The sequence below is a fragment of the Perna viridis genome, chromosome 13 (assembly GCF_037379345.1).
Source record: "Perna viridis isolate PV_CMFRI_1.1 ecotype Kerala chromosome 13, ASM3737934v1, whole genome shotgun sequence".
Taxonomy (NCBI): domain Eukaryota; kingdom Metazoa; phylum Mollusca; class Bivalvia; order Mytilida; family Mytilidae; genus Perna; species Perna viridis.
In genome coordinates this window covers 29,050,465-29,065,707 of record NC_142457.1, presented here as the reverse complement: position 1 = coordinate 29,065,707, position 15,243 = coordinate 29,050,465, and positions in this window count along the sequence as shown.

The following is a 15,243-nucleotide window of genomic DNA, read 5'->3' as shown; positions in this document are numbered from 1 at the left end:
AAATTTTAAGCATGACTATATCGCACTCATAATATATCAGTTTAAAGAGAATATTGTGATGGCTTATTCCAGAGATTTTGAAAATGGTGCTTCGAGATAAAAAGTGGATTCTATGTTATAAGAATAACTTTGCTGTATTTGTCAAGGAGACTACAACCCCACTGGGGTGAAAATGTCAGTCCATGGTTGCCCCATTGCTTACTTTTGTCCCAATTCGGCACAGAATTAACAATTATTTTTGCTGGTAAACCCCCTACCCCCAAACCATGAATCACATTTTGCATGATACTGGAGTGCTACTTAAAGTCAGTACACGAATTCTAGTATTACATGTTGACTAATGCATTCACAACAAGAGGCTCACCCGAAGGATTTGAATCGTGTAGTCGTATCAAGAGTTCTATACTTGCATCATTCCTTCTACCTGCTGAGCCACCTAAATCACAGAAGATAGAAGCGTTTGTATGACATGCATTAAAATAAACAACCATATTGCCCTGCAAGTATTGGCATCTGTTGTTTCAGATGAGTTGATCTTCCGGAAATCAGTTAAGATAACTGCGACCATCATGTTTAATAGTTTATCATGAGTCAAAGTCGCCCCTTATATTATTCCGGCAAAGTCTGGTCACCTTTGGCTTAGTATTTGCAGAGAAAAGAGCCCATCTGAGTGGTTTCATCGACGTACTAAGCAACCCGAGAACCACAAAAAGGATTTGCATTGAGCGCATTGAGGTCATCAACCCCGTACACCGGCGCCGCCTGTAGTTGCAGGAGGGAGTTGATATTGATCTTTAACAATAATAACTGAAAAAATACTAAAACAACATGAAAAAGAGCAATAATTCCAAATATAAGTCAACATATTCCCAAAATTATTATCATGAATAAAGAACATTATACTATAGATTCTAAACCCAGACAGGATCTGTCTAAATCTAATGATTGATATTGAGGAACTTGCAAAGAACCTTAAATTGTTAGATCTAAATGGTCCATTTTGTTTTTTGTTACGGCAGCAATTTTTTGAGGTATGATAATAAATCCCTACACCAGTTCTGTTCAGCCATAATTCCTTGCGGAACATATCTTCAGAGTTTCGTTCCAGTTGGTCTGGTAGTTTTAGAGGAGATTTTTTTTATAAAGTGTTAATGAAGATGGATGCCAAGTGGAGGTATTTTAGCTAAAATGGCCTCTAAAACAAAACAGAAAAAGCTAGACGATAACGGAGGTGCCAGTCACGGGACCTGCGTATGACATATGACCTTTACAAAGACCTTCAGGAGTAAGAGGATTTTGTCGTCTATTGCAATTTTCTTACTTTGTTTTTCATTTCACACTAACGCCTTTACTGGTGTTGTTATAAACATGCCATTTGTGGTATTTCTGTCCGTTTATCTCCTTGAACATACCAAGAAAATGTCGAGAACTGCTGGATCACGCTGATTTTCGAATCATAAAACCATCTTTAGAACAGATACAGAGCCGTTGCCTACGACAATTAATTAACCACATATGAAACCAGCCGGTGTCGCGTAATATAAGTTCCGGCCTGTTAGCGGTTCCAGTAGGAATCTGTATTCTATAATAGAGGTTCCTACTTGCGCCTATAATTCTGGTTCCGGTATAAACACAATAATCGTTAACTATGTATGTTTACATTTTACCTTACAATTACATTTTTTACCAAATGTCTTGAATTATGTTGAAAGCAGACATAACAGTAAATGTAATTAATGTTATTACAAATGTAATTATATCTTTTTTGTGAAAAAATGGTCGGTCTTTAGACATGTTGACAATAGTTTAGCGAGAGCAGTGTCGAACTTCTTATGAAAGAATCATTGAATGATATTGATATATCTCTGAAAACTATTTGATCAATCAATAAACAGTATGTGAAAAATATCAGAGCACATACATTCAGTCAGCACCTGTTCCAATATCGAATTATAACTAAATTCAAGCCACTGCCTGTATTTTTATAATTTGCCTTTAGTATAACGCCCAATACCGTAGACTTTTTCCTTTGTGTTTTTTCCTGCTTCAAAAATTAAATCAAAAAATTGTTCATTTTACATTTATGTATTCATCTTTTATTTCATCATCAATTTTACACAAACCTTGTCTTTTTTCACTTTAAAATTCTTTCATTGTTAATTTCGATCTGGGTCATATTTTAAATTTTGACGTTCATTTAAGGAAATACCATTCTGCCGTTTTCGGTCATATTAAACCTTATTTAGAAATTACTTAGTAATCAAAGTTTTTATCTGGATTTTCCTCAAATTACCCGTATTTAATATTTTCTGATATTCTTTCGGGTCATCATGTTCATTTTCTCCATTTGGTTAATTTAAACATTTTCTATGCCTTGTTCATTGTTTTTTATTGTGTATTTTTTTTTCGGCTTTTCTTGCCAGGATTTAATGAAAATTAGAATAAGTTTTCAAGCTTTAATTACATTTCCACATATTTATAACACCCTTACCTGAGATATGCAAATTATCAACATGAGCATAAAATTAATTACTATTCACTGAATAAGTTTTCGAAATACAATTTTTTATCTACCTAAGAAGGAGAAAAACAAAATTTTAATTTTCGTTTTTTTTTAATTTTATTTAAAATTTTGAAATATATTACAGGTATATCTATACAAAAACATGTCATCATCACTTAAAGATAATCTACCTTCAAAATGTCTTTGCCCCAACATTACTCTTTTCTATATAACATACAAATATTAGGGGTGGAACTTCTCTTGGGGTGGAATCTGACTTATACGGGGGAACCAGAATTATGGTGAAGCGGAACCTCTATTATAGAATACAGGTTCCCACCGGAACCGCTAACGGGGCGGAACTACACCGGTGCATCTGTATGTTCTTAACTATGAAAGGAAGAAGTTGTCCATACCATCACCCCCCCCCCCCAAAAAAAAAAAAAAAAAAAAAAAAAAGAGACCTGCCTAATTGTCCATACCATCACCATCAAAAAGAGACCTGCCGAATTGTCCATACCATCATCACCCAAAAGAGACCTGCCTAATTGTCCATACCATCATCATCAAAAAGAGACCTGCCTAATTGTCCATACCATCACCATCAAAAAGAGACCCCCCGATTAGACGTCCATACAATATTTATTATTATACTGCTAGTCACTTCTTCACAATAGTAAACATTTATCTTGCTGATGTATAAGGATCTGATGTTAATTACATTCAACCATGCAAAAAGAGAACTCTTTTATGTCTTAAACAGTCCCTATAGTGCCTTAGATTGATAATTATCCCTTATCTTAAAATTGAGTAGTATTACAGCAAGTGAAAATTGTCATGCTCCTAAATCGCACAAAAATCTCAATTACTGACTGTCAACATTTCTGTCTATCCGTTAGTAGCATATATATAGTTTTTTTTTGAAGACACTGAACGTCAACGTTTGATATGTTTAAGGTAGATCTTTGAGAACTTTGAATTGTAACATGGCTTTAAAAATTCATTAACACTATCGGAGAAACAGTTTCAATATTAACTGTAACTGTGCTATATGTATAATTAAAATAACACCTGATGTTCTAGTTACACATAACTACCTTTCTCACTTGATGTTACACGTAGGTGAAAGTGTTAAGTCGAAAATCCATAGAGTCTCAGGGTATTGTTTAAATTGAACAAGCTCAGATCATAGTTCATTTCATTGTGTAGGTATTTGGTTATACCGGTTCCATCATATAAATAAAGAACTTTTTAATCCACAAAGATTGCATTCAGTATGCCAGCAAACGACACGAGCATTCCAAATGTTATGTTCCATCACGAACTAGTGGCAGCCGCCACTCCGGGATGGTTTCATTACACCCTGGGAATTATTCTTATGGTTACAACAGTGGTGTCTATCGTCACAAACGGAATTACATCGTTCATATTTTTCTTCAAAGACCGAAAACTATTGACGAGAACAAACGTATATATCGCTACGATATGTATTTTATCGTTCGTTATGGCGGTTCTAGGTATCCCAATGGTAGTGACGTCATCCTTCAATAAAGTTTGGATGTTTGGATTTTTCGGTTGTCAGTACTACGCCTTTTTGATGTCTCTTGGGGGTCTTGCTCAGAGCCTGATGATGTCTGCGGTATCCTTCGATCGATATGTGTACGTCGTACGTCATGGTTTGTCGTCTCAGCTGACTCCTCTTACAAACTTTACGTCCATTCTTCTCTGTTGTTTGTTGGCACTGGGTTTTGCTCTTTGTCCGTTACTCGGATGGAACCAGTACGTATACGATGGTATTGGAACGGATTGTGCAATTGATTTACTTGGGGAAAAGAATTATGGAAAATCGTTTCTGGTGACATTAGTAGTGGTATTTTTCATTATGCCAGTTTTAGTGATGATTTTCTCTTATGGAACTGTTTATGCAAAGGTAGTTAAATCCACAACGCTCTTATTAGATTAATAACCACACCCTGATAAAACCTTACAATAAAAACGGAATTATTCATAAAATAATTAATTGCAAAGAGCTATAGGTAGAACGGTACCATTTATTCCCCATAGGCGACAATAGTAAAACTTTTGAAAAATTCACACCTTTAAAACAATGACGGAGCTATAAACTGACTTTTTTCCAGTAATATCATCATTTCTCTAACTAAAATTGCGATCAAAGTCATAGCAAAACCGTCTCGATTCTTTGGTATTTTAAGCAGATGATGTTTGGGGTCAAAGTTCCTCCCTTTTTCTGCGAATGGCATATAAATTTTAAAAATTCATAAGATTTATATAAAATGGTTTTCAAAAAATATATAATGAATTTTTTTTTTAAGTATAATAATGTTAGAGCCTGAAATTGATAAAACATTTTGGGTATCAGCACAATTTGTCCAATCACAGTGTCCGGAAGTATTTACCTGAGGGTACACGAAAAGCCAACCTAAAATAATGAGAAATACAAATGTACGTAGTACCGTTCTACCTATAACCAAAATATTATCACGAGTACCGAAGAACGCCTAGATTTAACGAGAGTGCGGAAATTGTTCCGTGCACGAGTTAAATCCTCAAGCGTTCTTGGCACGAGCGCTCATAATTTGGTTATTTACGATAACCTATTGATTATCCTGTTTGCTATATAGATTTTCTTCATAATTTATCGATATTTTTCAACATGAATTTTAAATTCTGTGATTGGTGGATTGATATCAAAGTTGTGATTTTTTGGCGGAAGAGAGTTCAAGAGTGAAATTACCGAATTTTTTTCACATTAGAATTATCGAAATTTATTACACTGGGAACATTCGATAAAACCATGTTATCTATATAATAAATGTATACATGTCTTAGGTTTATTCCTCGAATGCCGACATGCTTTGATCTACCGACAATTTACCTGTAAACTTTTTGTTGGCGTCCAAGGAATAGGTGTTAGTGGTTATCACAACAAAGGTGCATGCTGATCAAAACTTTCTTACTAATTAAAAGATAGGTAACTTACAGGTGACTTATGTGACTTCATAATTCAGATAATTATTCCAGTTTTTAATTCTTCTGTCTTTTTTTTTTTTTTTTTTTTTTTTTTTTTGCTGTTTTCAATATAAAACGGTATAACATGTTCCATTTATCAACTTCACTAATTATTTATAGAACAATTTTAATTGTTATTTTAGCACCTTTTGTTATAATATAAACATCTATTGAAATATTTTTGTTGGCATTCGGGGAAGACACCATGTATTACTGGTTGTATTGTAACGATGCTCAATAACAATATCAACAATTCAGACCGGGTCAGAAAATAGAAACATTTATGATCTGATTTTTATATAAAGTTCTGGTCGCAGTTAAGTTGCTGTCTTTTTATTGTTAAGAATCATGCATGCAAAATCTGAAAATTGTGATACACCCACAAAAAGGCTACATATTTTTACTATTGTAATTAATCAAAAATCATTTAAAATTGTTTCCATTATGAAAAAGTACAAAGTACACACACAGTTGTTCTGGTTATTGGAATATACTATACTATTTGAAAAGTTTTAATTTTACGAGTATTTGTCGATACTCTTTGATTCATTTTTTTGTTTGTTTGGCATGACAGGTATTAAAGCACTCAAAGACCTTTTTGAAAACATTACCCCAGTCTTCTGACGATTCAAATACTGAAAGTGACAAAGAAATGGTAAAAAAACTTTCTCGGGAAAAAGATCTGATCATCACCATTTGTATTATAGTTGGTATGTATCCATGTATCCTACATGTTTATCTGGCATTTATTTCATCTGTATTGCTCTATAAGCTTCTCTACGGTGAAATCCATAGTTCCGCAATGGTAGTTTGACTGTTAGTGAACCGAGTACTTGCCTAAACAATGTAAATCGAACTCGCATTTCACCCAATCATGTTCTATTTAGCCTTTAGTTTTTACAAAAGGTTTGGTAAAGAAGGTTTTCTTTGAAATATACTATATTCTGTAAAATAAGCGACCTTATTCAAAATGGCTTGTTACTTTGAGGACTTCTTCATTAAAAATGTTTTCTAGGTATTTAACCAAAAAAATAAGTTTTTTTCCGCTTGATTTCCGGTGGGTTAAACTTCTTTCATATAAATAAAAGACTTCAAATATTAGGTGTTTAGCTTAATCACATTTGCCGTGGTTTTCCACATGTCAGATGGTAGAGGTTACAATAGCCCCATGTCAGAAAATAGCTTGCCAGACAACCTCTAGCACTGCTGAAGTACCGAATAATCCAGGCGTACATTTCGTTCTCTCTCGTTCAGTGGCCATAAGAAGACGCGTTGTGTAAATGCTGTCGGACAGTGGCCGTAAGAGGACACGCTGGGTAAATGCTCTCGATCAGTGGCCGTAAGAGTATACGCTGTGTAAATACTGTCGATCAGTGGCCGTAAGAAGACTCGTTGTGTAAATGCTGTCGATCAGTGGTCGAAAGAGTATACGCTGTGTAAATGCTCTCGATCAGTGGCCGTAGGAGGACAGCTCTCGATCGTTGGCCGTAAGAGGTCACGCTGGGTAAATGCTCTCGATCACTGGCCGTAAGAGTATACGCTGTGTAAATGCTCTCTATTAGTGGCCGTAAGACGACGCGTTGTGTAAATGCTGTCGGACAGTGACCGTAAGAGGACACCCTGGGTAAATGCTCTCGATCAGTGGCCGTAATGAGAGGACACGCTGTGTAAATGCTCTCTATCAGTGGCCGTATGAGTATACGCTGTGTAAGTGCTGTCGATCAGTGGTCGTAAGAGGACACGCTGTGTAAATACTCTCGATCAGTGACCGTAAGAGGACACGCTGTGTAAATACTGTCGATCAGTGGCCGTAAGAGGACATGCTGTGTAAAGACTCTTGTTCAGTGGCCGTAAGAGGACACGCTGGGTAAATGCTCTCGATCAGTGGTCGAAAGATGACACTCTGGGTAAATGCTCTCGATCAGTGGCCGTAAGAGGACACGCTCTGTAAATACTGTCGATCAGTGGCCGTAAAAAGACGCAGTGTGTAAGTGCTGTCGATCAGTGGTGGTAAGAGGACACGCTGGGTAAAAGCTCTCGATCAGTGGCCATAAGAGTATACGCTGTGTAAATACTCTCAATCAGTGGCCGTAGGAGGACACGCTATGTAAATGCTCTCGATTAGTGGCCGTAAGAGGACACGCTGTGTAAATACTCTCGTTCAGTGGTCGTAAAAGGACACGCTGGATAAATACTCTCGTTCAGTGGCCGTAAGAGGACACGTTGTGTTAACACTTAAAGAAAAGTAACATACGTGCTAACCACTACTTTTCAACACAAATATAACTATTATGGTTAAGTTCGTGGATTTCAAGGTTATGTGAAAGTAAATTGCTTGAATAGGCCATTTTGTCAAGGAAGGCTGTTTACAGCCTGAACTTGACCTAGAGATCGTCGGCAAGTGGGATTCAACCGGGAGTGGGATATTGCCACATGGAACCGCCTAAATATTCCGCTGTCTGTTCTCTTTGCCCTCCCCCTTTTTCCACCTTGCAAATTTACGTTTGTATATCGCTCCGCCACCGATTGATATGTGATGCTTTATTTTTCGTAAGAGATGGAAGTATTATGACATCAAAGATTTTGTAATATTTGTTGAAGTGCAGTATTTCTATGATTATGTGCTTATTTTAAACTATTTGAATTTTGTCTTAGCGAGCAGTACTATTTTTTTTTTCAGATTGACCTGACGCAGGTCAAACACGCTACCCCCAATAACCAAAAGACAAGTGACTAATTTAAAGGTACTGACGCCATATTGATTATTACAGACTTTCGTTAGGTATCTAGAAAGTGACAGTGATGATTTTAGAAATTCAGTATTTACATTCTTGAATATTTGTTACATTTCCTATTAGTGTGCACCTCATGATGTGCATTTAATGAAAAGTATGAGTTATCCAAGTTTCCCTCAATCTGTGCAGGAAAAAACTGTACAGCATCATGTTGTCACATATTCCAAAAATACTCCAAAATACTCCCTGAACTGTAAAACTAGAAGTTCATAATATGAATACCAACTCACCTTCAACTGACATTAATGACAAGAAGGAAACTTGGGTTCAATGTATGAATTTTCAAATAGTAGAAATGAATTTGAATGTAAATGAAAGTTTTCTCATTTATTTTTTTGGGGAATTTGAAAAAAGACAGGAATTTTAAATAGGTTTGGAGGAATCAAACACAAAAACAAATTTTAATATATTATAGTGCATGCACAATTTGTTCAACTGAAAAAGGCCCTTTAATGCTATAGTGATTGTCTCATTGGTACATTACTACAGTAACACCCATGGATATTTTCAAAAGTTGGCATATGTGACTTTCTCAAATGAAGTTTTAGTTCAAATAAAAAGGTTTTAATTCAGATGTTTCTTTGATTGTTTAAATTGTATAACAATTTTTAAACAAATCAATATGCCCTAAAAATCAAACATCGCGACAAAAAGTGCCCTTCGAAAAATAAAAATTACCACGCCCTTTTCTAATCCTAGATTTAACACTAATATATGGCATACCTCATATCACACCCCAAGACCTATATTGCATACCTTATATCACACCCTACACTGAATACAATTGAAGTATAATGAAAATAAATGTTTTAATGAACATAACATGCCAAAATCTGTATCTGATGCGGTATCAATCCTCGACCTATATCACCCTGCGACCAATAGCCCTAAGTGGATTGACATAGGAGTCTTGTGTTGATACCGCATGATACAGATTTTGGCATTTAATATTCAGTATGGAATGTACATGTTACTCATAATTGATTATCAATATGGTTCTGTTTTCGTGCATTGTCAAGATATGCATTTAGAATGCAAATCTTAAAGTTAGATACAGGATTTTCATGACACATGAAAGACACAGTCAATTAGGTGGTTAGAAATTCTATGTCCATGAAAGTGGATTCAAAATATGATGGATATCAAAGTACCCAAAAGTAGACCTTTCCTAAGAGCTGATTTTCAGGGACATTCATACATGCACAATGTATTAGGTAAGAGAAGGTATACATAAGTTTGTTCATATACTTCCAATGTACACAATGATTAAAAATTTTCAGAACTGCTGATAGGTCTGCTGTCAACATCGCTAGTGTAGAACAGTTGTCATGTGTCTTGGCAAAATTTGCCGTTTACATTTGTATGTCTGTGAACAGAAAATTTATACTGAAAACAACAAAAATACATGTGCATGTACTCTAACTATGGTTACTGGCATATGCATTACAGTATTAATTAAAGATTTCATACATGAAATTATGATATTTGTAATATAATAATACATGTATCAGATTTGTTATATACTTTACAGTTTGACGTTAATTGCTCATAAATAAATCAACATAAAGGGATGGATCCAGATATTTTGAAATTTGGGTTTAGACATTATTATAAATCATCAGGTAACTTGAAACCCTACATGGGAGAGCCCTAAACAATATCATTAGTAACCTTTCCAGTTTCTGTATTTATAAGTTTTGTCTAGTACATGAAATGACTTATTTATTGTTTTAAACTCACCACTTCAAACCACTGTAATGATTGTTTACATGAATATTTATGAGGTCTTCCTTGACTCGATGCCTCAGCACTTTGATTATGTGTAGCTAGGGATGATAAAAACATGAGGAGGTTGATCTTTCTTTTCGTGCAGGAGTGATCCCAAATTTCATTATAAAATGGGAATGGTGCCGATCAGGCCAAAGAAAAATGATATCTTGTTTTCTGCTGCCAGCAAGAAAAAAAGATAGGTAGGTAGGGAAGTTATTTTATTTTAAAAAAAAAAGCGTTTACACCGAGTTAATGGGAAATCAAATTTAGTCTTTATTGGAGCTTGAGCCATAATGGTCATCAAATGTTTAGGGTAGGCACAAAAACATCAAGATTACAATGTAGGTAGGATAGCAGGAAACAAACATATTTTTATATTTTTATCCCTAAATATTAGTATCCTAAAATTTAAAGAACGGGGGTCCTAGACTATTATTTGTTCATTTTTACACAAAAACTAAGGTATCAAAATGTTCCAACAATTAGGGGTTCAGCCCTGAAACCCTACTCCGTTCTCCGCCACTGTTTCGCATGGCAAGCCAAAGTGGACAAAAATGAGCATTTTCTAATATTAAAAAATGATTTTTTAATATTACGAATTCATTTTCTAATATTACAAAATATTGATTTTTGTCCACTTTGGCTTGCCATAGAACCGCCGCATAATACTACATGTGTAACTTGCCGTGTAGGAACGTTTTATCATTTATAGAAAGAGAAGGCGTGATCATTTTGACAATGAACAAGTTTCTTGAGAATGGAGATATTTTGGCTTATGTGATACTAGATCTATTGTATTGTAGCAATTTGGTGCTGATTTGAGGTGTACAACTTATTTTGATTCACTTCTTGTCTACTTTGTTAAATCTCTTTAAGTAAAAGATAATGCTGTGTTTTCGTTTTTTTTAAATACGTATACGCCATAAACAGCTAAAGTTGGCACGTATGAGAATCAACGCAACATAATGTTTCAACGAATCGAACGTGATATGATCGCGCACACGTTTCAGTTTATTAGTGATCATACTTTTTTCCTACTCCAGCAATGCTAGAGGTTGTCTGGCAAGCTATTTTCTGACTTGGTGCCATCCTATCCTCTAGCATCTGACATGTTAAAAGCCGCCGCTAATGTTAATTAGCTAAACATGTGTTTTAAAGTACTGTGTCTTCTATTTACATAAAAGAAATTTAACCTACCGGAAATCGAACGATAAAAACCCTAAATATTTGTTAAATACCTAGAAAACATTTGTAATGAAGACATTTTGAATTAGGTCACTTATTTTACGGAATACAATATATTGTTGACAAAACGAAATTAAAGTTGGTAAAGGCAATTCGTTGGTTAATTTGATATGTTCGTTTCGCAAATTTTAAAATCTGTAATTTTATCAACCGGAATTACACACTCAAAAAGCTAAAAACCAAATATAATGTTCATTTCAACTGCTTTTGAAAAGGGTTTACAGTATTGCTGGATTTTCTCATCAGGTAGGTCATTGCTTTTCTTTAGTTTAGTCACCTTCTCTCGTGTAATGGTAAAGAAACTGTATAAAACGATTTAAATGGAAAATAGTGTACTGTAATTCTGCCTATTTCAAAGAACGGCGGAACGAGCAATATGCAATATGGCGCTCGGAAGTAAGAGGTTGGGGTATGGAGGAACCGAATTCCGAACTTCTTACGTTGTAGGAGTATTTTTTTTCTGACATATTCATATAAATCCTGTTTCGACGTAAACAAAATAAATATTAGTATTGGAGGGAGATTTATTTTTTATACAATTATTGGGTTTTTTTTTTCATTTCAGGTAGGCTTGTAAATGTGTGATTTCCAATATATTTCGTTTTTTTAAGTTATTTCTTTTATTTTTGGTAGGCTTGAAACTATATGATTTCCAATATATTGGTTTTTTTTTTTAGGTTTGTTCCTGTTTTGTTATACTCCCTACTGTACGTTGATGGTATGGAAAATATTCGTCACCGAGGCAACATTAAGCCCGAGGGTTATGGTTATTCCATCGATGTTGACAAAAGTTAGTGGCATTTTTACACCTTTTGTTTACTTGCGTAGAAACAAACAATTCCGAGGTCATGTGAATAGCCTGATTCCCTGCTTCCGAAAAATGACGGTGTATCCTGTGGCGGATCGTCAAATGGCAGAATGGAAACGTAGTGAGAGTACAAGTAAAAACATGGAAGACCATGGGAACTAGACACGATCTGTCTGTAGATTATACTGTTGTCAGAACATACAGACTCAGTAGAACTGATAATAGTTAGCAGAAAAAACGACCCAATTCGTCCAATAATCAGCTTTCATTAGTACCATCTGATTGGATAGATGTTAATCCAATAAACCTTGAATTACTGAGATGTCCTCAAAACGGTGCAAATGCACAGTAATAACCGCAGAAATTTATTCCCTAAATGCTGAAAGTTGTTGGTATACTGCTGGTTGAAAGGTTTGTAAGAGAAAAAATGATAAAATAAACGCTTGCTGAAATTTGAATATTATATCACGTTAACTAAGATTTTATGTAAAATATTAAAAGTATGAAATCCTTGCTTTGAATAACTCAAATATCTCCGACAAAGAGTCAGGTTTTGGGTAATCGGCTTACCATAGATTTACACCTAGCACACGTAGCATTGTTCATCTCAATTAGATTAGCTCCGAGATGTTTTAAAAAATTTGTGAAATTCTGTGATATTACCATGCCTTGTGTATAAATCGAGCTCATTCGCCCGGCCAGTGATTTGTTTCTGGACTGAATGTCTTAAATTATGTTTATAAATCATGAGAAATACCATTGGTATAAAATATATTAGTTTGATAGGAAATTAATTCACGTGTTCAGTAGTCTGGTAATTTATTTGTGTATTGATAACCATTTATTCTTCGCAATGGTAACGAATTTTACTTCAATTGTGAAATAAAGTTGATGTTGTCGTATCCGGGGGTTGTATGTTCTAATATAATGATTTTGCCATCTGGAAGTTGCCATTTCTGCATGTGTTTTATAGGTGTTGATATTCCGTTCCTCCATTCGAACGGTTATTTAAAAGTAAACAATCCATGGATCACGAATAGACAAAGAAAATAAACCGGCACACAAAGAACCTAAAATATCCAATATAACATAGAAAGAGGATTTAATAATCAAACTGGGCTCCACCAAAACAGGACAAGGCAGGAACATAGTTAAAGAAAGCGTCCTCAAACACCCACGACATAAGAAGTGGCTTGTTACTCTACCTGGTTTCTGAAAAAAAAACTGTGCTTAAATGTATTTTTGTTCATTTATATCTTGATGTGTACATGTGTACCAATTTCTTTTTAAACACTCCACTTACGGACAATATACAACTACCTTCAATGCTCATTCACAATCACTCATGACAAAATATTATCCCCTAGCGACCGAGGGATCATTTGACATGAATAGTGTACAAGTATCATTCGTAATTTCACGTTACCTTAAACAATACAAATAAAAAGTATAGATTTACAGATTACGTTTCAGTAAAAATAGGCTTCACCTTTCATAATACTTTTAAATCTGTATCTATTTTTTTTTTATCAAATAATGTTTTGAATAAAATAGGACTGAAGGCGAAGTCGTACTTACTTATATGGAAATGCTTCATATTCCGTAGGTGAAATAAAGGCTGTCGCAGTTACTTATTTACAAAAACAATACACTATTGATCAAAATGATATGAAAATACACATCTAATGTTTATTCTAGGAGTTATCCGATTAAACAACAAAACACGATCTCTCCAATAGAATAACGTATAATAGTACGTGAACCCGTTTCTTCTGCTTCATTCATTAATGATCTTAGAAGCCAAGTGTTAGCCGCTATTTCAGTACATCGCAGTATTGGTAAGAATCACAAAAGTTGCAACGATGCAAAAGTCGCTAAAATGCACATCGAAAATATGACAATTTTTTTCAAATGCCGACCAAAGTCTAAATGTCTTCATGTGCAAATTTTCAAGGCTTCAAACGTAAATGTATGAAAAGAAAGCAATGATCGCGTATTATCGTTAAACAATCCTAGTTTTGGGGATTTGATGCATTGCATCTACCCCAAAGAACTTGAAGATAAAGGATACTACAGACACTGTGAAGTCAGCCTCATTTATTGACCTACACTCAGATCGATGGTAAGGGAAAACTATTTACCAAACTATACGACAAACGTGATGACTTTTCACTCAATATTGTCAACTTTCCTTTCGTCTGTGGCAACACCCCTTTAGCACCTGCGTATGGAGTTTTCTTATCACACCCATACATTATGACAGAGGTTGTCGTAACTACGCAGACTTTTTGTTTCGCGCTAGACTTCTTACAATAAGGCTTATGGAACAGGGTTATGTTGCTACCGGATTGAAGTCAACACTACTGAAGTTTTATGGTCGTCATCATGAACTCGTGGATCGTTAAGATGTATCCATCTGCACCATGAAAACTGATTTGTTCAAACGTGTTGATCATAGTTTTCCTTTCGTCTTTCATTTACCCGAACTTGACTTTTTATGAGCAACTCGACGGTTGTTTCTAGAAAAGCAGAGGACGCTTACCCTACCGGTGCACCTGGTCCATGCTCCCAGTTTTTAGTGGAGTCGCTCATTTGCTTTCGTTACTTTGTATGTATGATTTTAGTTACTTTATGTTCTTTGTTGTGTATGTCTGTTTTCCACGTCTGGTCTTTGTCACTGGATTACATTCTTTTGATTACCGCTATAACCTTGGTTCCCTTGGTTACTCTAATATCCAAAGAGTAATTCGATCAAACTGAAATTCAAGAGTGATCTGTATTTTATGATACTCAATACCTATACAATGTTTGAAAATGGTCCATTTATGTCTTTCAGTGTTATCGTCTGACAAGGAACGGATAGACACACAACTTGAATTATATAATACCTTACCACTTCGTATGATGAGGTATGAAAGTAAGGAAAATTGATATTTTCTATGACACAATCGAGGACTATAACCCTTAGTTAGAAAGATCAAACAGCAACAATATAAAATCTTGACCTGTAACTTATCATGATAAAACAATTATAATTCAATTTTTCTAAGCATAATAAAAAAAATAACTTGGCTTATCAACAACACAGAATA